Here is a 15,822-nt window from a genome sequence, read left to right on the forward strand (position 1 = left end):
CCAACCCTTGCAATGGGTTTTCTGTTCCTACTATCTGAACTAATGGTAGGTGCATCTGGAAGTTCCCCATTTATGGTGAGGTGGATCTGCTCCATCCTAGCTGCAAGTTGTAGCAACTATTAGCACTTACAATCTGGAGTGGTAAGGTTGGTAAATGGGAGGCTAACATTGTTCCCATCTCCATGGAAAACAGATAGCAGATTTGTTCTGCTGGAATAGTAGAACAAATCCTTATTTCACCAAACTTCCAAGTGGTCTTTAAAGCCATGATAAATGGAGGGCATCATGTTTATATTGAAACAGCGATAGCAGTGAGTCTTCTCATTTGGCAAGAGGGATATCAGTGGTCATGTTTAATTTTCTCATTATTTTGTATGCTATTGCTAGCGAGACCTCACAGATTCAACAGTTTTGAGGAATATTGGCGTGGTATTAGGGCATTCCCTCCTTGCCTATAAAAGTGCACTTCAGGGAATTGGGAAGCTTCAGGTGGGCCCCACAAGGATCCACTGTGATCCACCAAGCCGCTTCAATGACACGTGTCATTTCAATAACCAAAAGTCTCCTGCTTGTACTTTTGCTACTATTTTTTTTTAAAAAAAAAAAAAAAACTTTTGCAATTTGATTCGGTTGTGCATCCAAACAAAGCTTAAATAGATATAAAATATTGGTTTTATTTTATGGTCAGTGTTAAACTTTTAGCCATCTATCTAATTCTTTGTACAAATATTATCAGGCATCATTGGCTCGACAACAGCAGATGTTGAAAGCTCAATCATTACAAACTGGTTCTGATATGAGGCATGCCATGGCGGCTTCTGCTCTAGATGGAAGTAATAGGTATGGTTCTATTGATGGCATGCTTACTGTTTGACATTAATCACTTGAAATCCTTGTTTACCATGTATTGATTGATGCAGTGATCTTGAATATGTTTCCTTTCCCTTCCATTTGTTTTTATTTTCGTAAATGAGAAGTGTCAACCTAACTTCAATACATGCTTGGTAGATTAAATTTTTGTGAGGGAAAATGGTGTCAGCCCTATGCTTTTGGGGGTGTAAAACAATGTAAGAACATCATTAAATTGGCTCCAGTTGAAAGTCTAATAAATTTATTTTTCGACCAGCCTAACATCATGTAATTCTAATACTATTTGAATGACTTAGAACCATTTGGTTCTTTGGTGGAAAGCTTTTAGCCCTTTAGTGAAATTGGTGGGAGCTGCTTTGATGGTTTTGTTCATCTTTTCTGGTACAAAAGTGGAAGCAGATGTATTAAATCACAAGTATAAGCCCTTTGTATGCAAACAAAGTGGGTCTTTTTCACATTCCAAGGTAATCTTTCTTTGTTTTTTTTTTTTTTTTTTTTTCTTTTTGGGTCTTATGAAAATTATGTAGATCTATATTTATCTTGTTCTCTTTTCCCAAGACAATTTTTAATGAATTTATTTTTTTTTTCTTTTATAGACCCCATACTATAAGTAGAGTAACATTGTAACCATGGTTATGCCATTGATGGGAAGCCACGTAAAGCGCCGAAAAACCAACTTCCATGGAGCAGCTAAGGACTAGCCTGGTTCTGGCTATCATATGAGCAATTTTCAAAGGGCTAATGGTGGGTGATCCACTCTTCTCGTTGCATACAAGTGGGGCAATCCAGAGTTCAAATCACTTCAGCCTTTTGACGCCACTCGTGCTAGAAGTAAGACCATATAGAGGATTTGTTTTTATTTATTTATTTACATTCAAGACCATTTATTGTAATATTTTTTTAATTATGTGGTAATATAAATTTTGTTTAATATTCAATTTTATTTGTATTGCATCATTTTTATGTTTCAAATATTTAAAAAATACAGGTTCTGATTGAATTATATATAATAATAAAAAAAATTATTGGCATGCTAGGGCCTCATAAATCCATACAAAGGCTTCTACCGGCGCTTGTGTAGAAATCTTACGGCGCTTTTTCGCAAGAAAAAGTGTCCACAAACCATTTTTCCGGCGCTCTAAGTGATTTTTACCGGCACTTTTTCGCGTCGGAAAAACAGACAGTTATTGGCGCTCAGAAAGGCGCCGATAGAAGTTACTAGCGCCACCAATACTTTTAGCGACATAACCATTTATTGGCGCTTGACTAGCGCCAATAATAGAATTGCTGGCGCTTTTATGGACTTATAGCGGCGCTTGTGAGCGCCGCTAAAAGTCTCATTTGTTGTAGTGCCACTCATATATCTTAGGTGTCTGTGGAAGGTGTCCCGTTACACTATGGTAGTCAAGATTGAATAGAATCCCATCTCGAAGGGTATTACCACATTTGTCGTGCTTGCAAGTTCATTGGATGGATTTTGGATCAATGTCTGTACCTTGTGAACACCAATCCCTTTCCCAAAAGGTGACTTGATCCTAACAGCTGAGTCCCTGCGAAAAATGCAATGGACCAGAAGAAGGTGCATATTGCCTGCAACTAGGCTTGTTTGGTCAAGAGTCAATACAACATGACGGCTGAACCACACAAGCTACAAGCTAAGTAGACACATGCATGAACTGTCAAATATGTGCACGGACTGTCAAATCATTTATCTGGACCAACCATTTTTCATTGGTCGTCGTGAAAAGCTCGGGCCTGACAGACGAATTTTTCCATCTGATCGATCGGTGCCACACAAAATTGACGGTATGGATCAAGGAAGCTTAAATTATCAACATGAATAATCCATTTGAGAGAGTCGTCCACATGGTATCTCCAAGGAACGATTTTGATCAAATGACACCAACCACCCATCCAGGGCTTAGCAAACCAATGGTTCAGATCATAAGATAGTTCCCATGTCATGTAGTCCCAAATGGTGCAAATGCCCAAGGCAATGCATAAGCTGTGGCACACAGGGAAAATACCATGGCCAAAAAATCAGGCTGTACCACTTGTGATGTTGGGGACGCAGCAAGCCCTCACATGACTTGTCCAGCTAGGAAGCAGCCTTACATAATAAAAAATGAAAGTTCAAGAAACTACAAAGAACACGCAAATTTTATATGAAAAAAATTATTGCTAAATAAAATCACAACATAAAGTGAAAAATAATCGTAACACCTCGGTTCCCAAAACCTGAGTATACTACTCGTTTTCCAAAAACTTGAGTGTTAATCTTTAAAGATATCTAAATTCCACGTGTGTATGTGTATATTATCAGAGTTAATAAACTAGCGGAATAGAAACAAATCATTTACGAGAGGGAGTCCAAATATACAAAACCAAATATTCGAGTGATTACCTGAAAACTTATACAAACCAATGTCTTAACTTTTACAATACATAATAGTACAAGTTAATTACAAGGGAAGTCAGCAATAGAGCGTCGCAAGGTCATCTGACTCCTCCTATTCCACATGAACATCAGTATGCGCATCATCTGTGTCTCCTGCATACTGGATACGGTTCAATAGCGTCATTGGCTATCCCAGTGAGGTATAACCCTCAAGATTTATTGTATTATCAAGATAATTAAGCATAGTTATTAGAGACAGTATATAACAAATATTACACAATGATTATCATGGTAATCAAATAAGGTTCATCAAATACGCATTCATTAAATAAATTACATAAGATAATCTTGTTTAAATGCATGGATTCATGCACATGCTCACAAACATGGGGAAGACACATCCAGCTAGCAAAAAGGTCACCCGAGGAGAACTAGCTACCCGGAAAAGTACTCAAAGGTACGCCCTAAGGAGAACTAGTCATCCGAAAAAGACCATACAACGAGGACACCCAAGGTGGACTAGTCTCTCAAAAAAGTACTTAAGGGTACGCCCTAAGAAGGACTAGGCACCTGAAAAAGTCCATGCAAGAAGGACACCCATAGCGGTACGAATGCACAAAATAATAATTTAAGATCACCCGGTAAAATACTCTATGGTACAACCCATAGTGCTCCAAGAAAACCCCTGTGTCTTACGTTGACCACCCGATAAAATCTGCATGCCATGAAAATGCTTGATTAGCCCAACCATTATTATTTCAATTTCAAACAATCATTTTAAGAAAGTTCAAAGGTCACTGTGGGGGACTCCTCACACAGTATAGGCCGACAGTTCAGGCATAGTGTCTCATTCTACCATCCCTGGCTCATGAGACTATTAAACATAATGTTTTAAGAGTAGAACTCTCTAACTAGTGGCCAAACATTGTCCAACAAGTGGAACTTACCACCGCAAAGTTATATAAAATAATCAATTAAAGCCACGTGGGGCAATTACTCCATAAAAGCCGCAAGGGCCAATTATTCCACCTAGTGGTGTGATAAAAAAAGATTATTCCCTAAAAGCCACATAGGCATAAGCGATTCACAAGATAGTAAGTCCATCACAATGAAATTCCATTTAATATATCTGGCAGAAAGGCCACTAGTTCAAGGACTTCCACAAACACCATTAAATAAACACAAGTGGTAAAACAAGCCAAGTACACTGTCAAAAGTAATTACATATGTAAAGTGGGATATTTGAGACCTATCACATATTCATATTTGAATGTAAATCTAACTATCAGTCATTATAAAGAATTACTCAAATAGAAACTAGCATTTATCATCAATTTTACAGAGTATTATATTAGGCAATAGATGAAATAAACGAACTATGCTAAATATCAAGATGTAGAAAAGCTTGAAAGATGATCCTCACCTTAGGATGTGGGTACTCTTCTCGCATGATTAGAAAGTACTCTAAATGAGGAATTTGGAAAAAACACAATTCCCTATAAACATATTAACACACTAATTCAATTAAACATTACTCAACCCTAATTCAAATGAAAAATATAATGTTGAGAGATCGATCCACCCACACTCAACCATGGAAGCGACTCAATTTCCAAACCAACTCCACGTGAGCTAAAATCAACACACAAAAAGAAACATAAATGGGAAAGTTTAACCTTTCGATTCCAAGTACGAATTTAAGAGTTAATAACTTTATTCAACTAAGTTTAATATGTAATTACAAGGAGTTCACTCACCTTGTTTATTCCTATTTTGATCTGAACTTGGAGGCTCGGATCTGAAGAACCGAATGATGAGATGTTGAAGTTGTTGAGGGTCAAATATTACATATTAGAATCCAGTTATTACCAGATTTTACAAGCATAATACTCTTTAACACCGTGTTTTAATCGTATTTGCGATGCAAGGTGTATTTAGGAGCCTGGACTGAAAAATAGTACTAAAAGCATGGATTTGACGCTCTAAAGTCACCAATGCAAGGGATGGACCCCAGGAGACTGAGATTGAAGAAATTACATGCTAGATATTCGAGAAAATCAGGCTACTCACGTTAAACAGGCCCAAAAATCGTCCATAATGAAAGATCACAGGGTTTCCACCATCCGTTCAGCTCAAAACTTTATATATGGCCTGAGGACCATAAATTAACCATACAAGTCAAATTTCAGCTCTTGGATCCCTATGAAAGTGGCCCAACGGACAAATCAGCCCATAAACCGTCAATTTTGGGCCCACTTGATCTCTGGATATGCCTCAATTTTGGACTCAATGCCTTAAATGATGTGATAGAGTGGATGGACAGAGCAAATTTCACATATGGATTACCTTGGGATCCACACACGCGACACATGTATACGTTATGTATATAGCCGCCGTGCACCAGATTGCATTCTCACTCAAGGGGTCTTTGACCCATGGTTTCTTTAAAAACCGTGAAAACTAGCCAGCGTCTCTACGCAAGAGGCCATTTTTGGCTAGTGGGCCCCACCCATCACATATTTTAACAATCAGAGCCGTCCATATGCTCCGTAGGATGATCACGCGATTCCCACCGTCAAACGCAGGATGAACGGTGAGTTGGTTTAATACAGTGGACCACATCAAAACCCGATAAAAATACTCCACCCACACTGATTTTTTGGCAGGAATTCAATGGACAGGGTGAATTTTATTAAAAATATCATTGTGGGGCCCATCGAGCATGACAACGTAGGTCCCTTGCGTCGGTTACGCAGTCCGCACAACCAGATGTTGTGGGCCGGTTCGATGATCAAGATCGTGGTCGGATACATGATCCAGACCATTCAGAAGTTGCAAGAGGAGGTCTTAAACCCCACCATGGAGTCAGATTTCAAGAATTGGCCGACCATCTGCGCCAAACAAGGGTCGAGCGCAAGAAGTTCTTACGCAAAAAAATAGAGTGCGTGCATCCGCTTCTTTCCTGCATAAGGAGAGCTACGTAAAGCTCCAAACTGACTCCACTCAACCGACTTCCCTTCTCTATAAAAGGAGAAGAAAGAGAGAGGCAATGATCCATATTTTCGAACGAGAAGGAGCAGGCCGTGCAGCCGTGGAGGCAGATCCATCCTTGCATCTGACATGAGGAAGAGAAGTGAAAGAGATTGCATGGAGTGGCTGTCTTCATCAGAGTTTTTATCTCCCTTCCCTTAACTGTTTTTATTATAATTTTTAAAGAGATTTTAGTTAATCATGCCTATGATCAGCTAAACCTCTTAGCTAGGGCTAAGAGATGCAGCTTGTACTATGATTAGGATGGTAGCTTTGCTTTGATTCATAGTTATTGAACTCATATGAATTCTAGCTTGATTATTAAAGAAATTTTTTAATTTTTAATGGTTTATTATGACTCAAATTACAGTAAATCTGCAATAGCTTTGAGTATGTTCTTTTCATTATGAGATTGTGAACTTAGGAGGCCATGTTGTTCATCATTGTCTCCTGGGCATGGTTGGGTGATGGAACCCTTCCTAACTTTCATAATTCTCTTATGATTGGCTATGAGATTGGTAAATTGTTGTTGTTTGTCATAGTCTCCTGGACATGGTTCAGTGACGAAATCACTTCCAAATCTTCACCATTCTTATCTATTGATGATTAGATTCATGAGAAGTTCAGAGATCTGACAAATCTCTTCTTACCAACTAGATGAAGATGGGACTCGAAGTCCAGTTGAGTTTATGAATCAAGCGTAGATCTCCCTGATCTCTACAAGTGGATTCTCTGAATCCCTAGTTTCCCACCTTTGATTTCTACAAATTTTATATTAATATTTTCACCATTACTCCCTTATATTCATTCATTTTAGATTTCATCTTACTCTAGTTCTAGTTCTGGTTATTTTCAGATTACGTACAGGTTTCAGTCCGTATGGATTCGCCCCTCGGTCTTACTGAGTTTATTAACACATCACAACCCTATACTTGGGGTGTGAACAGAAGTGAATCAGCCCCACAAGACATTTAACTCCTCAGGCCCAACTGAGTCAACTCAGTTTAGCTTGGCAGCCCACTACTCTCTCACCCTCTCTTTCTTCTTCTTTCTTCTCCTTTCTTTCTTCCCTTTCTTGTGTTCTCTGTTTCTCCCTGCTAGAAAGTCTAACAGCTTGCTGGACTCAGCCAAACTCAACCCAACTCAACAAAACTCGGACCAACTCGCCACAGTTAACTCGACAACGAGTCAATGAACTCGGTTTGTGTCAAGATGGAGCAACAACATCGACTCTTCCCTCCCTTCTCTATCTTCTTTCTTCTTTATTTTCATTTGCTGGAAGATGTCCAACAATGCATCCTCGAGCTGACCCAACTTAGTTCTAGTCGAGTTGAGTCGACCCAGTGGGGCACCAATGGTGCGACAGGGACACACACGCCCCTCCTCTCTTCTCTCATTTTCTTCTCTTCTTCTTCCATTCTTCCTGCTTCTCTTTGATATTTTTCTGTTGGAATGACCAAGTGAAGTCCTGGACTTGGCCCAGACTCAGACTGTCTCGCAACTCGGTCCGAGACAGCTAATGCAGAAGGAAGAAATGGCGCACCTTTCTTTCTCTCTCTAACTTTTAGGGCTTCGTTGGGATGTTTCTCGAATTGGAAAGGGAGCTTTTATAGCTACCCCAAGTAGCTTCCAGAGTTTTCGAGCATAACTAATCACAAGATTAGTTACAACCGCTCGTTCTAATCAAGAGTTCTACGGACAACAGCTTAAGATCTGGCCTGCATGGTCAAGATCTAATGTTATAGATGATCTTATGATCATATGGCCCATCAAAATGATATATTTGATCAAAAAATAAGGCTCATCCCCTGATGATGGGTGTCTTGCTCGGACAGAGAAGATGACGTGGTCGTACATGGCGATTCTTCATTTACGGCCTTATCCTTTTATCTGGTGCTTTTGGACGGATTAGATGGGTCCAATGACCACTGTGGGACCCACCACATGCTGCCAAAATCCTTTTACTAATGACAGTTCTCGATATTTTTGGCCGCAGCGGTTTCTCGTGTGGCACGAATTTCTCGTTAAAACTTCTCATTTCGTTCGTTAGGGTTGTTGCGTACTACCCTAGTCTCTGATGCATCCGGAGTGCCTTTTAGAAGCTTTCCAGTGGTGATCCTTTCCTTTAACAAAAAGATTCTTTCCGCCTTTTCTTCTAGTTAAGGGAAAGAACCCTAAAAGGAAACAAACGGAAGGCTGGGATGTTTCCAAATAAACGGTCAAGATGAGAGAGAGTAAGCGCTTGTGAATTGCCAGCAAAGCAACAGAAATGGATTTCTGATTTCAAAAACAAACGCATGCAGCCACTTGCTTATATCGAAGATCGTGTACATGCACACGTGTTTCTACAGGAGGAGCGATTAGGGTTCGGTCGGATCTCCCGTCCGAAGTAGATGGACAGTTTGGATCTATTATACAGTTGCAAAAGGTAGGCAATGATCATCGTACATGGATGTTGTCCGTTTGAATCTAGTTTGGCAGGGAAACACTGGAAAAAGAGAGAATTCTCTCTTTTTCAAATTTCCATAAGGTCAGCCCCGTTTGACCGTGCTAATCGGTCCGGTGTCGCGCGGGTACACCCAATTATGTGCACACTCCCAAAGGTAGGGTCCATAATAATTCTTATTCATTCACTTTAGAGATCTCAATTAGGGCATCTAATCAAAGATCAGACAACTCCAAGGCTCAGGTGGGCCACATTAAGTGATAATTGGGTTTCATTGTGTATTTTTATCGATTGGATGGTTAGATCATCTCCAAATCTGATATTCAAGCTTCCTATGGATTCCTAGTCAATTCTAGATGGAACTTAATGGCCGGTTAGGTGATGATTAGTTAGCTTATGTGTTTTAAGTGTGATTTGATCATCAGGCTATTTAAGAACATGTTAAACGGTTGATTTATTTTAGGATAGTTCATCGACGATTAAGAAGTCCCTTAGTTGAATCTAATAACAAATTTTCTTGATGATCAGGTCCATCACCGTACGATATGGAGTCTAAACCCAATGATTGATCTTGAATCTTGTAGTTGGTTTACAATTCCAATTGTTAGATCTTGTGATCCAACAATGCAAGTGTTTCAGACTCACTCCTCACTACTTCTAGGTGTCATAAAGACTGTATAAGTAGAGATCTAACCACTGATCTTATACTTGAGGGGTAGATGACTCAATCTACGGATGCAGGTTACCCCTAACAGTCGAGTTTAGGTAAGAGTGTGTGAATGCTCAGATAAATCGGGCTTGCGTTGATACTAACTTAGGTTCTCATGGTAACACCCGAGTACTGAAAAGTATGGGGTGTTACAAAAATCCACTATACTTAGAAAGTTATAAGAGATTAAACAACTATATAGATATGTGCAGGGTATTAAACTTAGATTAATTTTTTAAATTTGGTCACGATTTAACGATTCGAATGCCACAAATCTGGATATATAAGACTGGATATAGACAACTAACTTAAGGTTTTTATTAATTTCAGAAATATTCACACATTTCATGTATTGGCCTTGTGAGTCCAAGTTGAGTGATTTGAAACATGATCTTAGCTCGATGTCTCACGATGGATGTCAAGCCCACTAAGATAAACATATTTCTATAATGCTAGGTTTAGTGACCCACTAACGAGTGGTTTAGAGCTTATTTGGATTATCAATGCATTTCTTAAATGAATTGGATAGCGAGATTTCTTGTGCGCGATGATTAAGGTTTGTATTAGATAAGTTAATATTGTGGCATATTCGCAAATAACAAAAATGACGATTCGATCCTAATAACCCTAAACCGTTGGTTCTTAGGCTAAATGAGTAACTAGGTCAATTTGGTTTGTAAATTAATATCCGACTCCTAGTTGTCTCAGCTTTTGGTATATCTTTATTTAGTTACGTTTGTCTTAACTAGTCAGTGATAGGTCGGGTAGATTTGGACTGTGGATGAAAAAATCACGAGGCTAGACTCGATGTTTAAGTGATCGGGTGGATTCGTTGGCTTCCTACAGTTTATTAATTGGATTTGTGTGGCTCTTTACTAGTACCACCCGCGTATATGATCACATCAAGCAGTAAGGGTCAGTAAGTGAAACGTAAGCTAATTATAGCAAAAAAAAATTAAGGGTTTTTGAAAATCCAAAATAGTAAAAAACAGGGACTTTACAGGGCCACACAAGTGAAACAAATGTTGGAAGCAGATTGCTTGATTACCCCAGTAGGCGCTTTAGGGCAGGACATGATGTATGTGTTTTATCAATGCTATTTATCCACTTTTGCCAGCTTGTTTTAGGGCATGACTCTCATATGAAGTTCCAGATCTCAAGTGGACTACACCATGGGAAAAAGTGATGATTGAATTCCTACCATTAAAAACTTCTCAGGGCCATGATACTTTTGGATAAAGCTGATATTTGTCTTTTTCCTTCATCGAAGTCTGTGTGACCTTACGAGCTGGTTAGATGGCAAATAGGTGTCATTATCCCCACTATTTCCATGGTGTGGTCTTCTTGAGCTTTGGATCTGCTTTATTTATGGGTTCATATGCTAAAATGAGATGGCAAAAAAGATTAATGGCACGGATAGAAGACACATATATCATAATGGACTCCTGTTCACACCCCAAGTGCAGGGTTGTGATGTAGTAATAAACTCGGTAAGACCAAGGTCGAATCCACAGGGACTGAAACCTGTACGTTATCTGAAAATAACTAGATCTAAAACTAGGCTAAGACGAAATCTAAACCAATTGTGATTTGAGGAATAATGGTGAAATATTAATATAAACTTAAAGAATTTAGAGAAAGGGAACTAGGGATTCAGAGGATCCACTTGTAGAGATCAGAGAGATCTTATGCCTACTTCATGGATATTATACTAAACTTACTTGATATAGTTTTCAAGAGATGAAAGGTATAAGAATTAGGTATGATTCCATCACAAATCCATGCCTAAGAGACAAGGTAAACAACAGAACTTAGACCAATCCATAACCAACTAAAAGATGTCTGAGTGTTAGGAAGGATTCCATCATCCAACCATGTCTATGAGATGATGGTGAACAACAGGGTTTCCGAACATCAAAATAAAAGGAAAGAAATTATTCAAGCCATCACAAATCTACTGTAATTTAAATCACAACAAACCATTCATGACTAAAAGAATTTCTTAAATCAAAACAGAGTCAATCAGTTCAGTTTAAATCACCTGTAGAAGCTCCCGTCACGCCATAAGCTTCACCTCTTAGCCCTAGCTAAGAGGTTTAGCCTAACATAATCAGACTAAATCTCAACATAATTCATAGGAAAAAGAAGAAAAATAAAGAAAAAATCTATAAAACTTCCAAACACTTCTCTCTCCGCCTCTCTTTCTTTATCTGACGTCCCCTCTTCAAGCACACCCTCTTCTCCACGTTTGGAACTCTTTTTATAGCTTTTGGAGTGATGGAAATCGGATTTGGGAAGCTATGGCACGCGCAGTGAAAGCCTTTTCGCAGCCAAGTTCGGGGCTTCATAACTCTCGCGTTCCTTGCATTATTCCTGTAAAATCAACGTCTCTTGGAAGTATTTTAGCTGGCCTACACGATGGACGGTTCAGATCTGCCATATGATCAAAGATGGTGGGCCACTACTGCCTAGAAAATCAGATTTCGCGGACGTGCGTAGCCTTTCGCACATCCAGCGCTGACGTGATCGGTGGGCCCCACAGAGGTGTTTTCGAGAAAATCCACCCCGTCCATTAGATTGCCCTCGAAATTTCGGTAAGAAACGGATGGTTTTTCATGTCCATTGACTCAGAATCAGAGAAGAAATCATTCAAACATCAATTTGAACGTTGTAGGGCAGTCCACTAATGGCCTCTGTATCGCGCACGTGTGCTTACATGGGTTCAAAAGTTCAGCATAGGTTTGAAGAATTCATGGCCCTCTACAAGATGAACGGCTTGGATCATCCGTACGTACGCTCTGTGGGGTCCACTAGCATCCGCAAAAACGGACACCGTCCATTCGTTATACAGCGTGAAACGGTAGTTACCGTTTTTGGGAAGAAGACGCGGGTCAGCAGGCGCTGACCCGCTTTAGCTGGTTCGGTGCCTCGCGTACGTGTACACATGCAATGTACACACCTCACATACGAGCTCCCCTGTGATGTGATTCGAGAATCTGATCCATCCATTTACTTTCTCATCTTATTTAAACCGTCGAGACGAAAGTTGAGACAGTTCCAGATATCAGGTGGGCCCAGAATCAATGGTTTATGGGCTGATCTGTCAGTTGGGGTACTTCCATAGTGATCCGAGGGCTGAAATTTGATATGTACGGTTAATTTATGGCCCTCAGGCCATGTATGAAGTTTTGAGCCAATCAGATGATGAGAACTATGTGATCTTGCATTTTTCACCAATTTCGGGCCTCTTTAACGTGAATGGCTTGATTTTCTCGGATCCCTGGCATGTAAATTCTTTAGTCTTGGTTCTCTGGAGTGCGTCCCTTGCTCTGGTAACTTCGGAGTGTCAAATCCACACTTCTAGCACCCTTTTTCAGTCCATGCTGGTAAATACACTCTGCATCACAAACACGATTAAATCGGGCCATTAAACGGTATCATGCTTGTAAATCCATGCAATAACTGGGTCTGATATACAATATTTGACCCTCAACAACTCCATACTGCATGGTCATTAGGAAATCCTCTTCTATAGACATATGATGTTACATAAGTGGGCCCATACAACATGGACCTTAATTAATTAGGACCACTCATACATCGTAGGTATCTGAGGAAGGTGTCCACTTACACAATGGTAGTCAAGATCGGGTAGAATCCCATATCTGGGAGTATTATCATACTTGTCCTGCTTTGGTTGGCCAAGATAGAGACCATAAACTTTGAAAATCAAGCTTTGGTACTCTCATGCGTGCAAGTGCATTGGATGAACAGTATCCATTTTGGATCAATGCTTGGACTGTTTGAACACCAATGTCCTTCCCCAAAAGGAAACTTTCCTGCTAGCAGTTGTGTCGTCTAAAAGAATGCAATGAACCAGTGTGTATAGATTGTTTCCCATGGAGCTATAGAGCTATTGAAAGCCCTTCACTACAATAACATAACTGATAGCGAATCATTTTCTCTTCCATGTATAGTTAGATACTATATTTACTTTCTATACATGTATAGCAAAATTCTTTTCCACATATAGTATGTACATATCTATAAATGACTTGTTTCTTTGCAAACCTATCAATGAGAAGAGCTAGAAGTACTCCTTCCTTTATCCCCTCTTGCTACTCAACCTAAAGTCGATCCATTCCTTCCAGAGGTATGTTGATATAGCTGAACTTCACATCCTCCTGATAGATTCATTTGTTATATGCTTTTTGTCATCGAGTCTATTTTTGTTTCCACATCTTATTCTCACGCTCCTATATACTAGTGTTGGATGGATGCCATGACAAGAGAATTATAAGCTCTTGCAAATAATTATACATGGGATCTTTTTCATCGTCCCCATGATCAGTAGATGATTAGAAGTAAATGGTTATAATCGATAAAGCTCAAATCAGATGGAACCCTTGATGGATACAAGGCTCGTCTTGTTGCACAAGGATATAAACAAGAATATGGTATTGACTATGAAGAGACATTTTATCTAGTTGTAAAAATGAAGTTTATCCAAACACTTCTTGCATGTTGCAGCTACCTGTGATTGGCATATTTGCCAAATAGACGTAAAAAATACATTTCTTTATGGGGATTTACAGGAGATAGTATTCATGGCCCAACCTCACGATTTTAGAGGTCCGAAAATTTTGATTTGCAAGCTTCGTAAAGCATTATATAGGCTAAATCAGACTTCTCATGCTTGGTTTCTTCAGCGTTTCCATGAGGTTGTAATTATATTTGGGTTTCAACAAACTAGTCCTGATCTGTCCTCTTTACTCAGTCATCCTCTCATGATATTATTATCCTGCTAGTTTATGTTGATGATTTACTTCTCACTGGAAATGATAAAGTTGGAATAATGAAATTTCAAAATGTTCTTTAGTCATCCTTTCACATGAAAGATCGAGACACTCTATCATACTTCCTAGGTTTGAAGTCTCTCATACCGATTAAGGTATACTCGTTAGCTAGCGCAAATATACACGAGATCTCCTCAATCTCGTCAATCTATCTGATCAACGCATCATCAAGACCCTATTCACAACCCCAAGTGTAGGGTCGTGATGTAGTAATAATCTCGGTGAGACCGAGGTCGAATCCACAGGGACTAATCTCATGTGTTTTCTGAGAGCAACTAGAACTAGAACTAGAAGAAGATGAAAACCTAAATCTGGAATAAGTGAGAGAATAATTGTGAAAAACTTGTGAAATTTAAAAGTGGGAAACTAGGGTTTCCAAGGATCCACTTATAGAGATCAAGGAAATCTATGCTTGATTCATGAACATAATTGGAATCAGAATCCTATCTTTATCCACTTGTCGAGTTGCTAGAGTTCGAAAGATCGTCAACATCCCTGAGGAAAGGGAAGGAATCACGCATAAAGGAATGCGAAAGAGACTCGATGGCTTTTTCAAATATCTCCTCCATTATTTTGATTAAAAGAGCAAAGAAATTCATGAATGCTTAAGGTGTTGTAAGAAAGGTTCTAGTTCGGATTGGCTAGTCAAAGTAATTTGAAATCCAAGTACCACTTTTATAGGCTGGTCAATGTTGAGGGTCAAATATTGCATATCAGACCCCATTTATTGCTTAGATTTATGAACATGATATTGTTTAATAGCTCGATTTAATCGTGTTTATGCTGCAGGTTGAATTTAGGAGCTTGGACTGAAAAAGGTGCTAAGAGCATGGATTTGATGCTCCAAAGTCACCAGTGCAAGCGACAGACTCTAGAGGACCAAGAATGAAGAATTTACACGCCAGAAATTTAAGGAAATCAAGCCGTTCACGTTAAAGAAGCCCAAAAATGGTCCAAAATACAAGATCACATGGTTTCTGCCATCCAATTGACACGAGACTTTGTACATGGGATGAGGACCATAAATTAACCGTACATGTAAAATTTCATCCATTGAAGACCTCAAGAAGTGCCCCAACTGACAGATCAGCCCATAAACCGTTGATTTTGGGCCCACCTGATATCTGAAACTGCCTCAAATTTGGATTCAACGCCTTAATCTAGGAGACAAAATAGATGGACGGTGCAGATTTATCTAGAAGATTACAGTGGACCCCACCTTGCGTGGCATGTGCACGTGCACAAGTGCACTACTCGTGCGTTGTACATCCACCATGGTCAAACGGACCTTTGACCGCACCATCTCAGTTGCCAAAACAGAGACGGAAACTCTCTGTTTCGCAAACCGACAGGCGGTCCGTTTTGCGGAAGATAGTGGGTCCTATACGTCATCCTTACGGCTAATCTAAACCGTCCATCTTGTAGATGGCCTCGAATATGACAAACCCATGTTGAAATTTTGGACCCATGTGTACACACGTATGTGGTATAGAGGCTACAAATGGACTGCCCT

The sequence above is a fragment of the Magnolia sinica genome, chromosome 9, assembly GCF_029962835.1.
Source record: "Magnolia sinica isolate HGM2019 chromosome 9, MsV1, whole genome shotgun sequence".
Taxonomy (NCBI): domain Eukaryota; kingdom Viridiplantae; phylum Streptophyta; class Magnoliopsida; order Magnoliales; family Magnoliaceae; genus Magnolia; species Magnolia sinica.